Below are 17,874 nucleotides of genomic sequence, written 5' to 3'. Positions count from 1 at the left end.
TACCTGCAACATGCGGTAGTGCTTTATCCTGCTGAAATGTAGGGTTTCGCAGGGATCGAATGAAGGGTAGAGCCACGTGTCGTAACACATCTGAAATGTAACGTCCACTGTTCAAAGTGCCGTCAATGCGAACAAGAGGTGACCGAGACGTGTAACCAATGACACCCCATACCATCACGACGGGTAATACGCCAGTATGGCGATGACGAATACACGCTTCCAATGTGCGTTCACCGCGATGTCGCCAAACGTGGATGCGACTATCACGATGCTGTAAACAGAACCTGGATTCATTCGAAAAAATGACGGTTTGCAATTCGTGCACCCAGGTTCGTCGTTGAGTACACCATTGCAGGCGCTCCTGTCTGTGATGCAGCGTCAAGGGTAACCGCATCCATGGTCTCCGAGCTGATAGCACATGCTGCTGCAAACGTCTTCGAAATGTTCGCGCAGATGGTTGTTGTCTTGCAAACGTCCCCATCTGTTGACTCAGGGATCGAGACGAGGCTGCTCGATCCGTTACAGCCATGCGGATAAGATGCCTGTCATCTCGACTGCTAGTGATACGAGGCCGTTGGGATCGAGCACGGCGTTCCGTATTACCCTCCTGAACCCACCGATTCAACATTCTGCTAACAGTCATTGGATCTCGACCAACACGAGCAGCAGTGTCGCGATACGATAAACCGCAATCGCGATAGGCTACAATCCGACCTTTATCAAAGTCGGAAACGCGATGGTACGCATTTCTCCTCCTTACACGAGACATACAAAAACGTTTCACCGGGCAACGCCGGTCAACTGATGTTTGTGTATTAGAAATCGGTTGGAAACTTTCCTCATGTCAGTACGTTGTAGGTGTCACCACCGGCGCCAACCTTGTGTGAATGCTCTGAAAAGTTAATCATTTGCATATCACAGCATCTTCTTCCTGTCGGTTACATTTCGCATCTGTAGCACGTCATCTTCGTGGTGTAGCAATTTTAATGGCCAGTAGTGTATGTGGTTGTGACTTCATTGTGTCATTTAAAAAAATCACCATTCTTTTGTGGCATCAGTTTCATAATCTTCTTACTATTACACCGTGGAATAGGAATTTTTTTGTAAAGCAGTTCATCACTGTTGCTGCGTGCCAAATGTAAGGCTTGGCTACTGGAACTTATCACTAGGAACTTGGTGTGTAGAACTGATTTTAGTGAAAGCGGCAACATTAAAGGTTCTGCAAACTTTGGACTTAAACACCAGACGCGAACTTCTTTAATTCATATACACAGGTAACGTTGCGAGTGGTAAACAGTAACGAAAGTGTCGTGTCGGAAAGAAAGCAGCGTTGAAGATAAGGAAAGTGTTAATAATGCTGGTTACGGGAGGCTCGGCCCGGCGGAGCTGCCAGAACGACTCCTGGCGGGCGCTGCTCACGTCGTTAGCCGCCTAATGACGTCACGGCCGCGACTCCGGCTGCGGGGTGTCTGCAATTAGGCGGGCAGGAGGCGCGCGAGAAGAGGACGGCGCGGGGGGCGCCGCGTCCAGGCACACGCAGTCTCACGCACCGGCCGCTACTAATTGGCAGGTCTGGTCCGTTAATTGTCAATCAGCGCCTGGAGGCGGGCGCTAAGTGGTCGCCGCCAGGTGGCCGAGTTTCGCTAATTACGTTTTAATGTCCAGCGGCGCGGGACTGGTGACACCCGCAAACGAGCCCTCCGCGGCCGCTGCGAGGCGCCGGCCGGCCTTATCCCCGCGCCTATCTGCGGCAGCTGGGCAGTCTGAACCGCCGCGCCTTACCACCGGCAGCGAAGTGGCAACATCTACACCTCAGGGGAACACACCTACTCATATGGTTGGTACCTTTGGCTCAAATGGTGCAAATGTCTCTAAGCAGTATGGGACTTCACATGTGAGGTCATCAGTCCCTAGACTTAGAACTACTTAAACCTAACAAACCTAAGGACATCACACACATCCATGCCCCAGGCTGGATTCGAACCTGCGACCGTAGCGGTCTCGCGGTTCCAGACTGAAGCGCCTAGAACCGCTCGGCCACACCGTCCGCCTGGTTGACACCTTTATCTACATGAAGTGCTCAAGGAAGTTTTGCACCATCATCATAACTTGCGTAGTCTGTGTTGTTTTGACCATAGGAAAGTGTTACGTATCGCGATTTGTGTTCAAAGTGCATTCTCAGCGCATTTCATAGAGCATTCTGTGTCTCGAACCGTAAAAGGGACAATGTTTATTGTGTACAATGTTCAGTTCGTCGCTCTGATCGAAGGGTCATTTCAAGCTTAAACACTCTCGCATTACCACTTAACGGCAAGAAGGATTGTCAGCTCCCGAAAAAAAAGACGCTGAATTTGGCGCACTCCACTGCGATGTCATTCGAACATTCGCCCGCTATTAAGATCTGTCTCATCAAGGTCGCCCATGATCAACAAAGCAAGAGGATACCCGGAACCTACGAATTATGGCCCGAGCACAGAGCAACAGAAATGAGCGCTGTCTTGTTAGAAGCAACTGGAACAGCTGAGTCGACCCACACAGTACGCAACAGTCTCCACTCGATCACCTTGATCTCTAGATGTTCAATACGAACAACAGGAGTAATCGCCTAGCATGGTGTTAGACAGAGAAGGAAGGTAAGAGAACACTTGGAATGGAACATGGATCAACGGCTTCTGGTTGTGCTCACTGACAACAAGAGTCGCTGATGTCTGATGATCGTCGGAGAACAGTGTGGAGCCGGGTATGTACCAGTACACGTGTCTGGTGTGGGGTCTCACACGCTCCGCAGGAAGGTGAGTGAGTCTTTTTTTGGGATGGTATCGTCTAAGGTTATCAGACGCTTCTAATCAATATTTCGGCAGTGAGTTCGTCTTCCCAGGTAATAACACAGGGAGCACGCAGCCTTCACCTTGTGAAGATCGTGCGCGAAGAGCCATAAATCAACCGAATGCGGTATATAGTGACGCGAACCCGATAGCGCTTGCTTGAGACAAGCAGATGCTGCAAGCTGATACTTGCAGTGCGTCGTCGCAGGAGAGCTGTCGTCGAAGAGTGGGACAGTCTTGAACGGCGACGTTGAACAGGTAAAGGGGGGTCGGTTTGTGGTATCAGTAGCACCCTCCGCCACACACCGTCAGGTTGCTTGCGGAGTACTAATGTACACGTAGATGTAGACGTCTCGACCATTTAGTGGGCTGTACGTCAAGGAGGTTTCAAGTACGTTACAAGTGCACAGTGGAGCAATATCACACCGAGTCTTATCCAGCAGCAGACATTTAACATCGCAGATTCGCATTTTCGAAGAGACTTCCTTTATTTTTGTTAGTGCCTTGTTCTTACTTCACCGGTAAGACTTTCTTTTAGTTTCATAATGCTTTATTTTTCATTCCCTGCTCTCCACGTATCTTAGCCCACGTAAGTTTTCAGACGTGCAACTGATGTACAATGTTTTAGGGCAGTCTATGTACATCGCAAACGAAAGTACAGCGTACAGCGGAGGATAATCCGTGCATTGTGTTTCTCGAAAGGTTGTCAGCCGAAATGTCGGATATACTTCCGAAAGATGATGGGAAATTCGTACATTGTTTCCAGTTTTGTGTCCTTGTTCAATCACGTAAGGGGCGAAAGGAAAAAAGGATGCCTGTGAGTCTTGAATGCAAGAAGACGGATAGGTCGAAAGAATAGGTTGAGGATTACGCCGAGGAGGAATGACACTGTCTGCTAACGTGATACAGTAGATGTATGACACTAATGGAGGGTAGATTTCCAGAGACAAACTTTTTGAGCTATAATCGCCTTGTATTATGCTGTTCCTACTACGAAATGCTACTGTTATATAACGTATACTGTACCATTCACAAATTTCCGAGATGATGGATTAAGCCCGAAACGATGAAATTTTTAATGCAATTAAGAGGTGTTCCCTGAAAAAGGATGTCAGCTCTGTCACTTATACCACAAATATCACTATGAATCTATAAGGGGTCTTGTCTTGTTCGCCAATAGAAAACGAGTTAGCGCGCGCATTATTAAGTCGACGATATTCGCTACCGCACACTCGTCTGTCCACGTAGTAGTTCATTACTTTTTGCAGCTGGTGACTATTGTCGAAGACGTGGCATTATTCATTACAGGAACTTGGAGACAAGTATGTAACGGACTGCGCAGTCGGGCCCGTATCTGGAAAGCCAAACGGGGTACACAGATAAGCTTGGTAACAGGCACCAACCTAATTTGGAAGAAATTTACCGTCGCAATCTGAACAGAAGAAGCCACAGAAAGCAGTCCGACGGACTTCACAAAGAATTGTTCCCACAGTACAATTTGAGAAGGTGCTGTGGGAAATTATTCTTCAACAAACAACCGTAAAGTGTGGGATACTGGTGGAGGATTAATTAGACCCACGGTTATCATAAGCAACCCGTGCAAGTAGTGGGTCAAACGATACCGACCCTAGAGGTTCATTACAATGCATTCGCGGACACTGGCGGCGATGAGCCCAAATCTTTATTACAAAAATAAATTGGTTATTACAATACATAAATAAATTTCATTTCTGACTATTGTTTCTTTATCTCAACATACCTAGTTCAGGATCCTTTGTCATCTGTATATTTTTGACCCTGAGAGTTTGGGACACCATGTGTTACGTAAATAACTAGGCAATTATCCAGTCAATTGAAAATACGACTTGCTGTAAGTAGTACATTTTTAATACTTCCCACTCCGCGTTTCGGAAGATTACATCTCCATCAAAGCGTGGATAACGGTTATCAGTAAGGCAACAATGACCTGTGGCACAGCCTCAGTCTTCAGTCGTATTTACATCTCATACACTTTTACATACTGAGGTGACGAAAGTCGTGGGATAGCGATGGCTCTGAGCACTATGGGATTTAACATCTGGGATCATCAGTCCCCTAGACCTTAGAACTACCTAAACCTAACTAACTTAAGGACATCACACACATCCATGCCCGAGGCAGGATTCGAACCTGCGACCGTTGCAGCAGCGCGGTTCCGGACTGAAGTGCCTAGAACCGGTCGGCAACAACGGCCGGCAAGGCGGCAGTATCGCGTACACAACGTATAAAAGGATAGTGAATTGGCGGAGATTTCACTTATACTCGGATGATTCATGTCAAAAGATTTCCGACGTGATTATGGACGCACGACGGCAAGTAACGTAATTTGAACGCGGAATCGTAGTTCGAGCTAGACACATGGGACACTCCATCTCGGAAAGCGTTAGGAAATTCAATATTCCGAGGTCTATAGTGTCAAGAGAGTGCCGAGAATACCAAATTTCAGGCATTTCCTCTCAACATTGACAACGCAGTGGCCGACAGCCTTCACTTAACGACCGAGAGCAGCTATGTTTGCGAAAAGTTGTCAGTGCTAACAGACAAGTAACACTGCGTGAAATAACCGCAGAAATGAGCGTGTGATGTAGGACGAACGTATCTGTTAGTCGAAATCTGGCGTTAATGGCAGCAGAAGACCGACACTAGCGCCTTTGCTAAAAGCACGACATAGCCTGCAGCACCTCTCCTGTGCTCGTGCCCAGTGAGCCGTGGCTGGCTCGTGTTATGCTTTGCATTAAACCTTAGTTGCTATTCTGTGATTACTCTCCCGCAGTTATCGCGATTATGCTGTTATCCTCTCTCCACGAGTCGCAGCAGCAGTGTGTGTCAATATTCGCACCCTTGTACTATCTTTGGCCTCGCGCTTATAGTTTCCGGCTGCGCAGTGTGCGGGCAGTGGGTTGGTTGGCGTGGAGCAGCGAGGAAGTCTCCGTGGCGCGTCTCTGGCCGGGGCCGCTGGCGGCGTCCACGCGCGGTCGGAGTGTGAGGGGCTGTTCACATTGCTACGAGGTCCGTGGCTCACCGACCCCGGACACGAAAGCTGAATCTTTGCTTAATCTACCACCCAGCCCCAACTGTTCACATCGTGTCGTTTGAATTTCGTTGTGGGCTGTTGGGACATTCCTGCGAGCAACAACGTGCGTTTTCAAGTTGCGAAATTCTAGCCACCCTCCTGTGGAGTGTAAATTGACTATTTTGAATTGAAGTGCACCAGAGGAATCTTCTGCCTTGTGGCCGTTAACGTTCTGGTTACCTTCCCTCGCCGTTGACGTAAATTCAGGCAGTGTATTTTCCTCGTCGTGTTGTGGCTGTCCAGCACGGCGTGTAGTTTGACAGCTGAATGTGTAATTCATTGTGGGCGCCGATACCTTCTGCGTTATTCCGTTGAACTCCCTGTTGTGTGCTGGTCGGTTGCAGCGGAAGTTATCCTGTCACTTGATCCGTTGACTGTCTGTCGGTTGGGTTGCCGTCGGATTGAGAATTTGTTGGGCCGACTGCCTGTCTCACCTAAGCGAGCGTTAGTGTTTGAATTCCAGGCCGACCCTTGGAAACTTCTGAGCGCCGTTTGATGTGCTGCCTTTTCTTATTTGTCCTTGTCGTTTGTTTATGTATGGCTTCTAGCCGATTTTAAGTTAAAGTTGTTTTGCCCTTAGGGCGTGAGATCATTTGGGCCTTCAGCCGAATTTAGAGAAATGTTTTAAGACGAGGCCTTCTGCCTGTTAAAATTCAAATTCTTGTTTTTTTAGTCTTAAGTGACTGGCCTTCAGCCGGTTTTAAATTAAAGTTGTTTTGCCCTTGAGGCGTGAGAATGAATGGCGCATTTAGCCGGGAATTAAGTTCTAAAATTAATGTTTGGTTTGCTCTGATGTTAATGTTTTCTCTACTCCTGTAATGTTTGTCAAATGAATAAAGTAGTATGTTCGAGTGCAACTGACAGCCACTCATTTTGGCCCCTTTCCATAAATTAAACTATCTGTCCTGTCCTGCGGCTATAGCAGGGGATCTCACCCATATCGATTCGATACTAGATGAGTGGAAAACTGTAGCGGGTCAGATGAAACCTGCTGTCAGTCGGTAAGAGCTGATCGTAGGGTTCGAGAGTGCCGCAGGCCCCACGAAGTCATCGACTTAAGTTGTCAACAGAGCACTGCGCAAGCTAGTGATGGCTCCATAACGGTGTGGGCTGTGTTTACTTGGAATTGACTGGGTCCTCTGGTCCAACTGAACCGATTGTTGACTGAAAATAGCTATGTTCGGCTCCCTGGAGAGCACTTGCAGCCATTCACGGACTTTATGTGCCGAAACAACGATCGCCACAAGTGTTCGCAACTGGTTTGACGAACATTCTGGGCAATTCGAGCGATTGATTTCCCAACCCAGATCGCCCAACATGAGTCCTATAGAACATTTATGGGACATAATCGAGAGATCAGTGCACAAAATACGATTACGAACAGCTGTAGAAGCAGCATGGTTCAGTATTTCTGAAGGGGACTTTCAAAGACTAGTTGAGTCCATGTCACGTCGGGCTGCAGCACCAAGTTGGGCAAAAGGGGGTCCGGCACTATGTTACAAGGTACTCCATGAACTTTGTCACCTCATTGTAAAACTTGATACCGGATGACGACCGTATCCTGTCGAAACCACTTCCACATGTTTAACCATAGGACATCACAGTATCCGCACATATTAGTTATTCGTGATAGTAACGGCGAAAAAGTAACAGATGCCAGTAACATCAAAAGGCACCACATAAATAAGGCTTCATATAGGTCGCGGTCGTGCCGAGCCTAAATGTTGATATTTAAGGAGTCCCATTGTTCTATGTACCACGTAGTCAGCAAGTAATACACGGATGCCCAGCTCCTTTGTGTGGGTGCAACAGACAGCGTGCGAAATGAGGTGGCATTAAGCAGCGGAGCGGCTTGTCGGAGGCAGGGCAGCGGGTGCGAACGGCCGCGCCGTGTTTATGGGGCGGCGGGCGGCGTGCGGCTGACAGCGTGAAACATGCGCCCGCATAATCTGCATTACTAAATGCAGCGCCATTTGTCAGCGCCAAGCACTCGCCGCCACCGCCGCCGCCCGTGACGGATACCGCCCCCGCCACGCCCCCGCGGCCCGCCGCCTGCCTTACAACAGGCAAATATTTGCTGCCGCCGGCTTACCCGCAGATAAGATCCCGGGGCTTCAGCAGGTGCGACTCGCGAAGTGCGTGTCTATCTGTCGGCTGGCCGTCCCTGTCTGCAACGCCGCAATAAACCGACTACATTCTGGCAATCAGGCAACGGAGAAACTATACTGGCTGACTTACACTGAGGTGACATAAGTGTTGGGATACCTCCAAACATCGTGTCGGACCTCCTTTGTCCGGTGCACTGCAGCAACATGACGTGGCATGGACTCACAAGTCGTTCGAGGTTCCCTGCAAAAATACTGAACCATGGTGGCTCTACAGCCGTTCATAACTGCGAAAGCGTTGCCAGTGCAGAATTTTGTGCACGAATTAACCTCCCCGATTATGTCCCATAAATGATGTATGGGATTCACGTCGGACGATGTGGATAGCTAAATCATTCGATCTAACTGTCCAGAATGTTCTTCAAATCAACTGCGAACAACTGTGGTCCTGTGAAAAGGCGCATTGATATCCATAAAAATTCCATCGTTGTTTGGGAACACGAAGTCCATGAATGGCTACAAATGGGCCCGAAGCAGCCGAATATAGCCATTCCCAGTAAATGATCGGTTCAGTTGGACCAGAGAACCCGATCAAATCCCTGTAAATACAGCCCACATCATCATGGAGTCAGCCCCAGCTTGCATAGTGCCTTGTTGACAACCTGGGTCCATGGCTACGTGTGATCTGCAGTATACCGAAACCCTACCATCAGCTCTTACCGACTAAAATCGAGACTGCTCTGGCCAGCTACAGTTTTGCAGTAGTCTAGGATCTTAATTGTGGTTCCTCTCTTTTGAGCCCAACCCGACGGATACCTATGGTAGATCGGGGAAAACCACCGTTCAGGTCGTGTAGTCGGCGGGGCCGGGAGGTGTTTGCGCCTGATGTACTCTACTAGTAGCCTTGTAGGCTTAGCACAAACCGTTAGCGTCATTACCTTTATTACTTTTACAGCAAGTACCCTTTCATTAGCAACTTTGAGCCAAACACAAAATCAGTTACCTCTCTATTGTATATCGTAAAAAGTTTGGCAGGCTGGACATAGAGGTCTTAGTCTTAGTTTCTAGCTTTAACGTACCATAATCTCTTCTAGTTAAGTTAGTTTTTAGGATTGTAGATGTTAAAGGCATGGTGAACGATGGCCAGAGTCTTGAGGATCATTCCAAGACCCGGGCCGCCGCCCACAACCAGGTGATGGGCAATATTATACCTATCTCTTCTCTATTCAATTCTCTTCCTTCCTTCTTTCTAAATCTTTAATTTCGTTTTGTTTATTAATATCCCACATTATTTTGTAGTAGTTATAAGTTTTTATAATGCTGCAAAAAGAAAGATATCAAATGGACGTAAACAAATAGAGCCCGCCTCCACGTGGCGGGACACGGGCAACAGTGTGAGTGGGGACGGGAGCCGGGGTGGTGTCACTTTCAGTCGCACCGGACCCCGGACCCAGTCACAGCGGCTATGTGGCAACATACGACCCACCATAAGAAATCAGACGGTGGGTCATAAAAAATAAGCAGCTAGTGAAAAACGAAGTAGTCTAGGATCCAACCGATATGGTCCCGGATCCAGGAGAGGAGGTGCAGGCGATGTCGCGCTGTTAGCAAATGTACTCATGTCGGTCGGCTGCTGCTGTAGCCCATTAAAGCCAAATTTCGCCGCACTGTCCAAACGAATACGTCCCACACTGATTTATGCGGTTATTTCATGCAGTGTTGCTTGTCTCTTAGCACTCACAATTCTACGCAGACGACGCTGTTCTCGGTCGTTAAGTGAAAGTTGTCGGTCACCGTGTTGTCCGCGGTGAGAGGCAATGCCCGGAATTTCGTATTTTCGGCACACTCTTAACACTGTGGATCCAGGAATATTGAATTCTCTAATGATTTCCGAAGTGAAATGTCTCATGCGTTTAGCTCCAACAACCATTCCGCGTTCTATGCCTCTTAATTCCAGTCGTGTGGCCGCAATCGCATCGGACGCCTTTTCACATGAGTACAAATGACAGCTCCGCCAACACACTGCCCTTTTATACCCTGTGTACGCGATACTACCGCCTTCAGTATATATGCATGTCGCTGTCTCATGGCTTCTATCACCTCAGTGCAGACTTGAAGGGGCACAATTATACTCGCTGTACACTGTCCTAAGGTGAGTATTTTAGGGTAAGGAGCAAGTGGTCACAAATCAGAACTGCAGGCGCACGAGGTCTTCAATGAGCAATGCCTGACAGGCACCTCGTTGTGAACTGCTTACGTTTCGCAGCGAATAACCGCCTGCGCACAAGCAAGCGTGGAACAGTTAATCACAGCGAATTTCTGCAGGGACTTCTTTGCGGAAGGTGGGGCCCTTCCTGGAATAGCTAACTTTCCGCAGGTACTCTGTTTGTGAATTGGCGAAGCCAACGAATCTGAAAGCAAAGGACGTGGTTGTGGTGACTGAGTAATCTGCAGCTTAGCCCGAGATCTAGGTTACATTGGAATGTGACAGTCTGGTTGTGAATTTGCGAACTCAAAGAGCGTGAAAGCAAAGCAGTGATTGTGGTGACGGACTGATCTCTAGCTAGGTCCTACGTCTAGGTTAGGCTGGAATGCGATAGTCTGGTTGTGAGTTGGCGAAACCAACGAATGTGAAAGGAACCTGAAGTGTATTGGGCTTCGCTATAGTGTCAACATATTCCATCTCCGCACAAATGTCACTTCTCTCAACCACTACAAACTCGACAAGACATTGGTATTGCTACCTTCAATACGTCTGTGATGTTTCACTGTGGAGTTTACCACTCTCTACCGTTCACGACTGTTTATCAACGATGCTGCATTGCTCGTTACGCGAACTTGAAGATATATGTATTTTTTATATGTTGCACAGAGTGTAGTGTCCGGAAAGCAGGAAAAATGTACAGAAGATGAAACTTCCTGGCACATTAAAACTGTGTGCCGGACCAAGACTCGAACTCGGGACCTTTGCCTTTCGCGGGCAAGTGCTCTACCATCTGAGCTACCCAAGCACGACTCACACCCCGTCCTCACAGCTTCACTTCCGCCAGTACCTCGCCTCCTACCTTCCAAACTTCACAGAAGCTCTAATGCGAGTTCGAGTCTCGGTCCGGCACACAGTTTTAATCTGCCAGGAAGTTTCATATCAGCGCACACTCCGCTGCAGAGTGAAAATCTCAGTCTGTACAAAACATGGTTTCGCAATGCGTAATACAAGAAAATTAATTTTGGTGCTGGAATGCTCTTCAAATATAGGATATTCAATTGTATCTACTTTCACTACAGAGACAACGAACAGTTTCCTTGAAATCTTGGACGGCTACCTGGACAGTTCACAAACGCTTCTGACCATCGCAGTGTGGCAGAGCACCCTCCGCTACAAGGGCGTGCTGAAAAGTTGTGCCTCCGAATTTTTTTATGTGAAATAACTGGGTACAATACGCATTTTTAGCTTATACGTATTGCACAGTAGTCTGCGATGCAACCTCTGCAGCGAAATTTTAAAATCTACCTCACCTAGAATCAACCCACAGTGCCAAATACCAGGATGTCAATACTTGTGGCGTGGAACATGCGAGCCTTCGAAACACTGCGGGTGCCACTCCTCTGCCAGTGTGTCTGTGCTATGGCTGGACGGTGACATATTAGTCTCGGTTCTCCAGCAACCGCTCCTGAGTCGCATACAAACCGCGAAGAAGGAAATTTCCCAGGAACATAACCTGGCCATGCCTGAGTCTAAGTCAACATGTTAAGAGGCTAAGTTGCAACACTTAGGATCTGAATTCCCAGACAGACCTTCAAAGATGTTATGAGTAGAGCCTTTGCAACAGGCGCCGTGCAGCTCCCAGGAATACGACTGGTAACGAGGCACCTTCTTCCAGGGAGCGTGCGGCTGTAGCCACAACGTGGCTGCTCTTTAGCGAGGCAGGTAGTTTTTGCATGCCCGATGCGCGACACTGCCCAGCCGGTTGTCACCCGCTCACCTGGCGTGAAATTCAGGAACGCGCCACACGCTGCAAAAACAAGCTGTCGAACCAAGCCTAACTCCATGGAGTCGCCAATCAAGCCTAACTCTGCAACACTCTTGACGGTAAGAGAGCCAGCAATGCAGCACCTACTTTCCCGTTAACTCCAAGTACAAGATCGTAATAGGCAAAAAAAGTCAGAAAGAGCCAATGTCAATTTGGATATTACCATTCAATTTTCTTAATTAATCGTCCTGGTAGCAATCAGTTCCAACGTTTTTTACCTGAGATTTTTTATTTCGCTACTGGAGTATTTGGACTGTGGCGACATCAAGAACTAACACAAATCCGACATTTACGGTTGAGATAAGTGCAGTTTACACATCGCTCTTTATTTTTTTATTCAATTACTTTCATGCAAGTAACTTAAGTAGGTCTAAATGAAGTAACATAACTTTCATTCGTAGTCACTTTTATTATTTCATATAAATATTATTTCATGAAGAATAGATGGGTAGATCACGTAACTAATGAGGAGGTACTGATTAGAATTGGGGAGAAGAGGAATTTCTGGCAGAGCTTGACTAGAAGAAGGGATCGGTTGGTAGGACACGTTCTGAGGCATCAGTTTGGTATTGGAGGGAAGCGCGGTGGGTAAAAATCGTAGAGGGAGACCAAGAGATGAATACATTAAGCAGGTTCAGAAGGATATAGGTTGCAGCAGTTATTCGGGGATGAAGAGGCTTGCACAGGATAGAATAGCTTGGAGAGCTGCATCAAACCAGTCTCTGGAATGAAGACCACTACAATACAATATAAAGTTTCACGAGCCCTTTCAGGAATGCTTGAGATGCCATCAGTTACGTACACAGTTACAACACATACTGATAAAGTTAGTTTTTACTGTCAGCATATCTACCAAGCGACCTTTTCCGAATTCTAATAGTCATGGCATTTAATTCAGTATCAAACAGGTAAGTTGCGTAAATCTCTGCATATTAAAGATGTCCGCCAGTACATGTGTGCATTTTTCTCACAAGTCTACCTCAAAACAGATCCGATATGGATTTACCTTATGATTTCCAAAGTATATGAGAAATACGAAAACCTAGTCTTTTGATTCTAATACTCAAGGAACAGTAAACAGTCTTTTCGTCTGTGTTTCTATGGCGTCTTCCGGGGTATTATATCTTCGTCATCAGACAGACTTACTTACATCAGCATAAAATGGACAATCTGTTCGTCAAATTTTCTGGTCTCCCCGTAGCATTGTCTGACAGCAAAAATATTGGGGGTAAAATTTCCGAGAGATTTAACACTGAACAGCAACAAAACTCAGAGAACGAGTTTCGTCGGACGAATGAATGAATGGGAAGTGCAACGTATCGGAAGTGCAGTTAACTTACGCAAGACCCTGCCTACAAATCTCTCGCCCCATCGATTCTTGAGTATTATTCATTAACTTCGTAATACTGCAACTGCTGTGTTCGGATGCAGGCTGAGTTGGCATCCCTTCGCTCCCAGCTTCAGGCAGTGTTGGCTTCGGTCACACAGCTTGAGGCTGTTGCCAATGGGCATCACTGTGGGGGTCCGGATGGGGGTTTGTCGGGGACGGCCAGCTCGTCCCACGCATCCCCCGATCGGACTACGACTGTGGTTGCCCGGGATACTGCCCGCATTGAGGCTGATCCCTCACCTGTGGTAGAGTGGGAGGTCGTCTCAAGGTGTGGCAGGGGGCGAAAGACATTCCGGAGGGCTGAACGGAAGGCCTCTCCAGTTTGTCTGACGAACCGGTTTCAGGCTCTGTCTCAGGCTGATACTGATCTTCAGCCTGACATGGCTGCTTGTCCTGTTCCAGAGGTTGCCCCTCAGTCTGTAAGATCCGGGCGGTCGCAGAGGGTGGGCTTACTGGTAGTTGGGAGCTCCAACGTCAGGCACGTAATGGGGCCCCTTAGTGATATGGCAGCAAGAGAGGGGAAGAAAACCAATGTGCACTCCGTATGCATACCGGGGGGAGTCATTCCAGATGTGGAAAGGGTCCTTCCGGATGCCATGAAGGGTACAGGGTGCACCCATCTGCAGGTGGTCGCTCATGTCGGCACCAATGATGTGTGTCGCTATGGATTGGAGGAAATCCTCTCTGGCTTCCGGCGGCTATCTGATTTGGTGAAGACTGCCAGTCTCGCTAGCGGGATGAAAGCAGAGCTCACCATCTGCAGCATCGTCGACAGGACTGACTGCGGACCTTTGGTACAGAGCCGAGTGGAGGGTCTGAATCAGAGGCTGAGACGGTTCTGCGACCGTGTGGGCTGCAGATTCCTCGACTTGCGCCATAGGGTGGTGGGGTTTCGGGTTCCGCTGGATAGGTCAGGAGTCCACTACACGCAACAAGCGGCTACACGGCTGGCAGGGGTTGTGTGGCGTGGGCTGGGCGGTTTTTTAGGTTAGATGGCCTTGGGCAAGTACAGAAAGGGCAACAGCCTCAACGGGTGCGGGGCAAAGTCAGGACATGCCCCCGCAAGCATCAATCGGTATTATAATTGTAAACTGTCGAAGCTGCGTTGGTAAAGTACCGGAACTTCAAGCGCTGATAGAAAGCACCGAAGCTGAAATCGTTATAGGTACAGAAAGCTGGCTGAAGCCACAGATAAATTCTGCCGAAATTTTTACAAAGGTACAGACGGCGTTTAGAAAGGATAGATTGCATGCAACCGGTGGTGGAGTGTTCGTCGCTGTTAGTAGTAGTTTATCCTGTAGTGAAGTAGAAGTGGATAGTTCCTGTGAATTATTATGGGTGGAGGTTACACTCAACAACCGAGCTAGGTTAATAATTGGCTCCTTTTACCGACCTGCCGACTCAGCAGCATTAGTGGCAGAACAACTGAGAAAAAATTTGGAATACATTTCACATACATTTTCTCAGCATGTTATAGTCTTAGGTGGAGCTTTCAATTTATCAGATATAGACTGGGACACTCAGATGTTTAGGACGGGTGGTAGGGACAGAGCATCGAGTGACATTATGCTGAGTGCACTATCCGAAAATTACCTCGAGCAATTAAACAGAGAACCGACTCGTGGAGATAACATCTTGGACCTACTGATAACAAACAGACCCGAACTTTTCGACTCTGTATGTGCAGAACAGGGAGTCAGTGATCATAAGGCCGTTGCAGCATCCCTGAATATGGAAGTTAATAGGAAAATAAAAAAAGGGAGGAAGGTTTATCTGTTTAGCAAGAGTACTAGAAGGCAGATTTCAGACTACCTAACAGATCAAAACGAAAATTTCTGTTCCGACACTGACAATGTTGAGTGTTTATGGAAAAAGTTCAAGGCAATCGTAAAATGCGTTTTAGACAGGTACGTGCCGAGTAAAACTGTGAGGGACGGGAAAAACCCACCGTGGTACAACAACAAAGTTAGGAAACTACTGCGAAAGCAAAGAGAGCTTCACTCCAAGTTTAAACGCAGCCAAAACCTCTCAGACAAACAGAAGCTACACGATGTCAAAGTTAACGTAAGGAGGGCTATGCGTGAAGCGTTCAGTGAATTCGAAAGTAAAATTCTATGTACCGACTTGACAGAAAATCCTAGGAAGTTCTGGTCTTACGTTAAATCAGTAAGTGGCTCGAAACAGCATATCCAGACACTCCGGGATGATGAAGGCATTGAAACAGAGGATGACACGCGTAAAGCTGAAATACTAAACACCTTTTTCCAAAGCTGTTTCACAGAGGAAGACCGCACTGCAGTTCCTTCTCTAAACCCTCGCACAAACGAAAAAATGGCTGACATCGAAATAAGTGTCCAAGCAATAGAAAAGCAACTGGAATCACTCAACAGAGGAAAGTCCACTGGACCTGACGGGATACCAATTCGATTCTACACAGAGTACGCAAAGAACGTGCCCCCCTTCTAGCAGCCGTGTACCGCAAGTCTCTACAGGAACGGAAGGTTCCAAATGGTTGGAAAAGAGCACAGGTAGTCCCAGTCTTCAAGAAGGGTCGTCGAGGAGATGCGCAAAACTATAGACCTATTTCTCTGACGTCGATCTGTTGTAGAATTTTAGAACATGTTTTTTGCTCGAGTATCATGTCGATTTGGAAACCCAGAATCTGCTATGTAGGAATCAACATGGATTCCGAAAACAGCGATCGTGTGAGACCCAACTCGCTTTATTTGTTCATGAGACCCAGAAAATATTAGATACAGGCTCGCAGGTAGATGCTATTTTTCTTGACTTCCGGAAAGCGTTCGATACAGTTCCGCACTGTCGCCTGATAAAACAAAGTAAGAGCCTACGGGATATCAGACCAGCTGTGTGACTGGATTGAAGAGTTTTTGGCAAAGAGAACACAGCATGTTGTTATCAATGGAGAGACGTCTACAGACGTTAAAGTAACCTCTGGCATGCCACAGGGGAGTGTTATGGGACCATTGCTTTTCACAATATATATAAATGACCTAGTAGATAGTGTCGGAAGTTCCATGCGGCTTTTCGCGGATGATGCTGTAGTATACAGAGAAGTTGCAGCATTAGAAAATTGTAGCGAAATGCAGGAAGATCTGCAGCGGATAGGCACTTGGTGCAGGGAGTGGCAACTGACCCTTAACATAGACAAATGTAATGTATTGCGAATACATAGAAAGAAGGATCCTTTATTGTATGATTATATGATAGCGGAACAAACACTGGTAGGAGTTACTTCTGTAAAATATCTGGGAGTATGCGTGCGGAACGACTTGAAGTGGAATGATCATATAAAATTAATTGTTGGTAAGGCGGGTAACAGGTTGAGATTCATTGGGAGAGTCCTTAGAAAATGTAGTCCATCAAGAAAGGAGGTGGCTTACAAAACACTCGTTCGATCTATACTTGAGTATTGCTCATCAGTGTGGGATCCGTACCAGATCGGGTTGACGGAGGAGATAGAGAAGATCCAAAGAAGAGCGGCGCGTTTCGTCACAGGGTTATTTGGTAACCGTGATAGCGTTACGGAGATGTTTAACAAACTCAAGTGGCAGACTCTGCAAGAGAGGCGCTCTGCATCGCGGTGTAGCTTGCTCGCCAGGTTTCGAGAGGGTGCGTTTCTGGATGAGGTATCGAATCTATTGCTTCCCCCTACTTATACCTCCCGAGGAGATCACGAATGCAAAATTAGAGAGATTAGAGCGCGCACGGAGGCTTTCAGACAGTCGTTCTTCCCGCGAACTATACGCGACTGGAACAGGAAAGGGAGGTAATGACAGTGGCACGTAAAGTGCCCTCCGCCACACACCGTTGGGTGGCTTGCGGAGTATAAATGTAGATGTAGATGTAGAATACTAATAATATCTAAGAAACAATATGACCCCCTTTTTTATTTTATTTATTTATTTTGCATTTTGTTCGTTGTTGATCGTTGTGTTTGGTCATTGCGGACGTCATATGACATCCGTTAAAGTTCATTTTGTTGATCCTTCCACTCAGTTTTTTAATTACAGAGGCCAACCGGCTCTCTGACCGAACACGCTGAGCTACCGTGCTGGCATTTTTTTTTCGTGTGTTGCCCATTTACCACTAAAAGGTATATACATTGTTCTTTACGTATGAAACGAAGCGTTCACAGAACTCTGCAGCTTCGAAATCCTACTACAATAGTTAACATAACACTCTCTCCACGAATTACATTGATGAATTTTTCTCAGGATCTCAGTCGAGTAAAATGGTCGCAATGTAGCGACGTTTCGGCAACTTCTTTACCTGCCATCAACATGTCTCTACACATGGACCAATTTTTTCGGCTGATATCCGACGAATAATAAAGGAAAATCGTCTCATTTTCGTCTTTTGGTGGACGAAGTGGAAACATATATAAAAATGG

The 17,874-nt window shown here is 47.2% G+C and overlaps 1 protein-coding gene across 1 annotated transcript in view; it reads right to left on the bottom strand.

Moving 5' to 3' along the window:
• LOC124613681 (proline-rich receptor-like protein kinase PERK2) overlaps nucleotides 1-17,874 on the bottom strand; it is a gene marked incomplete at its 5' end in the record, with an annotated part of 738,898 nt that overhangs the window by 141,891 nt on the left and 579,133 nt on the right. The window lies entirely within an intron of this gene.

Source organism: Schistocerca americana, chromosome 4 (assembly GCF_021461395.2).
Source record: "Schistocerca americana isolate TAMUIC-IGC-003095 chromosome 4, iqSchAmer2.1, whole genome shotgun sequence".
Lineage (NCBI taxonomy): Eukaryota > Metazoa > Arthropoda > Insecta > Orthoptera > Acrididae > Schistocerca > Schistocerca americana.
The sequence above is the reverse complement of the archived record's forward strand: the minus strand, read 5'-3'. Positions and strand labels throughout refer to the sequence as shown.